Below are 6000 nucleotides of genomic sequence, written 5' to 3'. Positions count from 1 at the left end.
GCCTGGCCTGGCCTGGCCTGGCCTGGCCTGGCCTGGCCTGGCCTGGCCTGGCCTGGCCTGGCCTGGCCTGGCCTGGCCTGGCCTGGCCTGGCCTGGCCTGGCCTGGCCTGGCCTGGCCTGGCCTGGCCTGGCCTGGCCTGGCCTGGCCTGGCCTGGCCTGGCCTGGCCTGGCCTGGCCTGGCCTGGCCTGGCCTGGCCTGGCCTGGCCTGGCCTGGCCTGGCCTGGCCTGGCCTGGCCTGGCCTGGCCTGGCCTGGCCTGGCCTGGCCTGGCCTGGCCTGGCCTGGCCTGGCCTGGCCTGGCCTGGCCTGGCCTGGCCTGGCCTGGCCTGGCCTGGCCTGGCCTGGCCTGGCCTGGCCTGGCCTGGCCTGGCCTGGCCTGGCCTGGCCTGGCCTGGCCTGGCCTGGCCTGGCCTGGCCTGGCCTGGCCTGGCCTGGCCTGGCCTGGCCTGGCCTGGCCTGGCCTGGCCTGGCCTGGCCTGGCCTGGCCTGGCCTGGCCTGGCCTGGCCTGGCCTGGCCTGGCCTGGCCTGGCCTGGCCTGGCCTGGCCTGGCCTGGCCTGGCCTGGCCTGGCCTGGCCTGGCCTGGCCTGGCCTGGCCTGGCCTGGCCTGGCCTGGCCTGGCCTGGCCTGGCCTGGCCTGGCCTGGCCTGGCCTGGCCTGGCCTGGCCTGGCCTGGCCTGGCCTGGCCTGGCCTGGCCTGGCCTGGCCTGGCCTGGCCTGGCCTGGCCTGGCCTGGCCTGGCCTGGCCTGGCCTGGCCTGGCCTGGCCTGGCCTGGCCTGGCCTGGCCTGGCCTGGCCTGGCCTGGCCTGGCCTGGCCTGGCCTGGCCTGGCCTGGCCTGGCCTGGCCTGGCCTGGCCTGGCCTGGCCTGGCCTGGCCTGGCCTGGCCTGGCCTGGCCTGGCCTGGCCTGGCCTGGCCTGGCCTGGCCTGGCCTGGCCTGGCCTGGCCTGGCCTGGCCTGGCCTGGCCTGGCCTGGCCTGGCCTGGCCTGGCCTGGCCTGGCCTGGCCTGGCCTGGCCTGGCCTGGCCTGGCCTGGCCTGGCCTGGCCTGGCCTGGCCTGGCCTGGCCTGGCCTGGCCTGGCCTGGCCTGGCCTGGCCTGGCCTGGCCTGGCCTGGCCTGGCCTGGCCTGGCCTGGCCTGGCCTGGCCTGGCCTGGCCTGGCCTGGCCTGGCCTGGCCTGGCCTGGCCTGGCCTGGCCTGGCCTGGCCTGGCCTGGCCTGGCCTGGCCTGGCCTGGCCTGGCCTGGCCTGGCCTGGCCTGGCCTGGCCTGGCCTGGCCTGGCCTGGCCTGGCCTGGCCTGGCCTGGCCTGGCCTGGCCTGGCCTGGCCTGGCCTGGCCTGGCCTGGCCTGGCCTGGCCTGGCCTGGCCTGGCCTGGCCTGGCCTGGCCTGGCCTGGCCTGGCCTGGCCTGGCCTGGCCTGGCCTGGCCTGGCCTGGCCTGGCCTGGCCTGGCCTGGCCTGGCCTGGCCTGGCCTGGCCTGGCCTGGCCTGGCCTGGCCTGGCCTGGCCTGGCCTGGCCTGGCCTGGCCTGGCCTGGCCTGGCCTGGCCTGGCCTGGCCTGGCCTGGCCTGGCCTGGCCTGGCCTGGCCTGGCCTGGCCTGGCCTGGCCTGGCCTGGCCTGGCCTGGCCTGGCCTGGCCTGGCCTGGCCTGGCCTGGCCTGGCCTGGCCTGGCCTGGCCTGGCCTGGCCTGGCCTGGCCTGGCCTGGCCTGGCCTGGCCTGGCCTGGCCTGGCCTGGCCTGGCCTGGCCTGGCCTGGCCTGGCCTGGCCTGGCCTGGCCTGGCCTGGCCTGGCCTGGCCTGGCCTGGCCTGGCCTGGCCTGGCCTGGCCTGGCCTGGCCTGGCCTGGCCTGGCCTGGCCTGGCCTGGCCTGGCCTGGCCTGGCCTGGCCTGGCCTGGCCTGGCCTGGCCTGGCCTGGCCTGGCCTGGCCTGGCCTGGCCTGGCCTGGCCTGGCCTGGCCTGGCCTGGCCTGGCCTGGCCTGGCCTGGCCTGGCCTGGCCTGGCCTGGCCTGGCCTGGCCTGGCCTGGCCTGGCCTGGCCTGGCCTGGCCTGGCCTGGCCTGGCCTGGCCTGGCCTGGCCTGGCCTGGCCTGGCCTGGCCTGGCCTGGCCTGGCCTGGCCTGGCCTGGCCTGGCCTGGCCTGGCCTGGCCTGGCCTGGCCTGGCCTGGCCTGGCCTGGCCTGGCCTGGCCTGGCCTGGCCTGGCCTGGCCTGACCTAACCTGGCCTCCTCTCCTGCACCTAACGAGCCTGAGCCTAACCTAAGGCCTAACCTAACCTAACCTAACCTAACAACCTAACCTAAGCCATAACCTAACCATAACCAAAAGAGCATAACCAAAAGAGCATAACCAAAAGAGCATAACCAAAAGAGCATAACCAAAAGAGCATAACCAAAAGAGCATAACCAAAAGAGCATAACCAAAAGAGCATAACCAAAAGAGCATAACCAAAAGAGCATAACCAAAAGAGCATAACCAAAAGAGCATAACCAAAAGAGCATAACCAAAAGAGCATAACCAAAAGAGCATAACCAAAAGAGCATAACCAAAAGAGCATAACCAAAAGAGCATAACCAAAAGAGCATAACCAAAAGAGCATAACCAAAAGAGCATAACCAAAAGAGCATAACCAAAAGAGCATAACCAAAAGAGCATAACCAAAAGAGCATAACCAAAAGAGCATAACCAAAAGAGCATAACCAAAAGAGCATAACCAAAAGAGCATAACCAAAAGAGCATAACCAAAAGAGCATAACCAAAAGAGCATAACCAAAAGAGCATAACCAAAAGAGCATAACCAAAAGAGCATAACCAAAAGAGCATAACCAAAAGAGCATAACCAAAAGAGCATAACCAAAAGAGCATAACCAAAAGAGCATAACCAAAAGAGCATAACCAAAAGAGCATAACCAAAAGAGCATAACCAAAAGAGCATAACCAAAAGAGCATAACCAAAAGAGCATAACCAAAAGAGCATAACCAAAAGAGCATAACCAAAAGAGCATAACCAAAAGAGCATAACCAAAAGAGCATAACCAAAAGAGCATAACCAAAAGAGCATAACCAAAAGAGCATAACCAAAAGAGCATAACCAAAAGAGCATAACCAAAAGAGCATAACCAAAAGAGCATAACCAAAAGAGCATAACCAAAAGAGCATAACCAAAAGAGCATAACCAAAAGAGCATAACCAAAAGAGCATAACCAAAAGAGCATAACCAAAAGAGCATAACCAAAAGAGCATAACCAAAAGAGCATAACCAAAAGAGCATAACCAAAAGAGCATAACCAAAAGAGCATAACCAAAAGAGCATAACCAAAAGAGCATAACCAAAAGAGCATAACCAAAAGAGCATAACCAAAAGAGCATAACCAAAAGAGCATAACCAAAAGAGCATAACCAAAAGAGCATAACCAAAAGAGCATAACCAAAAGAGCATAACCAAAAGAGCATAACCAAAAGAGCATAACCAAAAGAGCATAACCAAAAGAGCATAACCAAAAGAGCATAACCAAAAGAGCATAACCAAAAGAGCATAACCAAAAGAGCATAACCAAAAGAGCATAACCAAAAGAGCATAACCAAAAGAGCATAACCAAAAGAGCATAACCAAAAGAGCATAACCAAAAGAGCATAACCAAAAGAGCATAACCAAAAGAGCATAACCAAAAGAGCATAACCAAAAGAGCATAACCAAAAGAGCATAACCAAAAGAGCATAACCAAAAGAGCATAACCAAAAGAGCATAACCAAAAGAGCATAACCAAAAGAGCATAACCAAAAGAGCATAACCAAAAGAGCATAACCAAAAGAGCATAACCAAAAGAGCATAACCAAAAGAGCATAACCAAAAGAGCATAACCAAAAGAGCATAACCAAAAGAGAGCGGGGCTTCGCCCCCCGGACCCCGATTATATCTCTTCTTCTTTTTTTTTTTCACTTTCACATTGTTTTTCCTTGGTTAGGGCGGGGAAAAAAAAAAAAAAAAAAAAAAAATGCGTTGATCTACAGTAAAAAGAACCAAACTATTAAACGTTCTCTATGCGATATTTCATTTGTATTACATGAAAAAGCATTGAAAAAAAAAAGTGTTTATCATAAGTAAAAACAATTATATTGCGGGCTTTAATGCGCATTTTAAATGAACCATTCTCAATGCAATATTTCACGTTTATTATGTTAAAAAGCATTAAACAAGCTTTAATCTGCAGTAAAAAAGAAAATATTGCGGTTTTTAACGCGCATTTAAAATGAAATGTTCTCTATGCCATATTTCACTTGTATCATGTTAAAATGCGTTGAACAAGTGCTAATCTGCAGTGAAACCAAAACATTACGTTTTTTATCAAGCATTTGAAATATAACATTTTCAATGCAATATTTCATTTGTATTATGTTAAAAAGCATAGAACAAGCATTGGTCTACAGTTAAAACCAAAATATTGCGTTTTTTAACGCGCATTTTAAATTAAAAGTTCTCTATGCGATATTTTACTTGTATTATGTTAAAAAGCATTCAATATGCGTTGACCTGCAGTAAAAACCAAAATATTGCATTTTTTATCATTCATTAAAAATAAAACGTTTTCTATGCAATCTTTCACTTGTATTATGTTAAAAAACATTAAACACATGTTGATCTGCAGTAAAAACCACAATATATCGTTTCATAACGCGCATTTAAATTAAACGTTCTCTATGCGATATTTCACTTGTATTATGTTAAAAAGCGTTGAAAAAGCGTTAATCAGCAGTAAAAGAAAAACCATAAACATTTCGTTATTTAACACGCAATGCAAGTTAACGTTCTCTGTGCGATATCTCACATGTATTACGTTAATAAGCACTGAACAATCGTTAATCAACAGTAAAAACCAAAATCTTGTTTTCTTTAACGGGCAAATTAATTCAACGTTCTCTATACGATATTTGATTTGTATTACGTCAAAAAAAAAAGAGCATTAAACAAGTGTTATTCTGCAGTAAAATCCAAAACATTGCGTTTTTTCAACGCGCATTTCAAAGTAAATGTTTTCTATGCAATATTTCACTTGTATTACGTTAAAAACATTGAACAATTGTTGATCAGCAAAAAAAAAATATTCTCTATGCGGTATTTTACTTGTATTATGTTAAAAAGCATTGAACAAACGTTAATTTGCAGTAAAAACCAAAATATTGCGTTATATAACACGCATGTTAAAGGTGACGTTCTCTATGCGATACCTCACGTGTATTACGGTAATAAAAATTATACAACCTTTGATCAGCAGTAAAAACCAAAATTTTGTTTTTTTTTTAACGCGTATTTTTAATGAAACGTTCTCAATGCGATATTTCATTTGTATTACATGAAGAAGACATTGAAAAAGTGTTGATCGGAACTAAGAACAATTATATTGCGTGCTTTAACGCACATTTTAAATGAACCGTTCTTTATGCAATATTTCACGTGTATTATGTTAAAAAGCATTGAACAAGCGTTAATCTGCAGTAAAAAGAAAGAGAACATTGCGTTCTTTAACCCGCATTTAAAATGAAACGTTCTCTATGCAATATTTTACTTGTATCATTAAAATGCGTTGAACAAGCGTTAACCTGCAGTAAAAACCAAAACATTGCGTTATCCAACGCGCATTTCAAATTTAATGTTCTCTATGCCAAATGTCACGTGTATTACGTTAATTATCATTGAACTAACGTTCCTCTGCAGTAAAAACCAAAATATTGCGTTCTTTAATGCGCATTTAAATTAAACGTTCTGTATGCAATATTTCACCATTATGTTAAAAAAAAAAGCATTGTACAAGTGTTAAACTGCCGTAAAAACAAAACTATTGTTGCTCTTCAAAGCGCAGTTCAAATGAAATATTATCTATGCAATAACTCACGTTTATTACGTTAACAAACATTTAACAAGCGTTGATCATCAGTAAAAACCAAATTATTGCGTTATTTAACGCGCATTTAAAATTAAACGTTCTCTATGCGTTACGTCACGTG

This window comes from Solenopsis invicta, chromosome 14 (assembly GCF_016802725.1).
Source record: "Solenopsis invicta isolate M01_SB chromosome 14, UNIL_Sinv_3.0, whole genome shotgun sequence".
NCBI classification, from domain to species: Eukaryota; Metazoa; Arthropoda; class Insecta; order Hymenoptera; family Formicidae; genus Solenopsis; species Solenopsis invicta.
The sequence above is the reverse complement of the archived record's forward strand: the minus strand, read 5'-3'. Positions refer to the sequence as shown.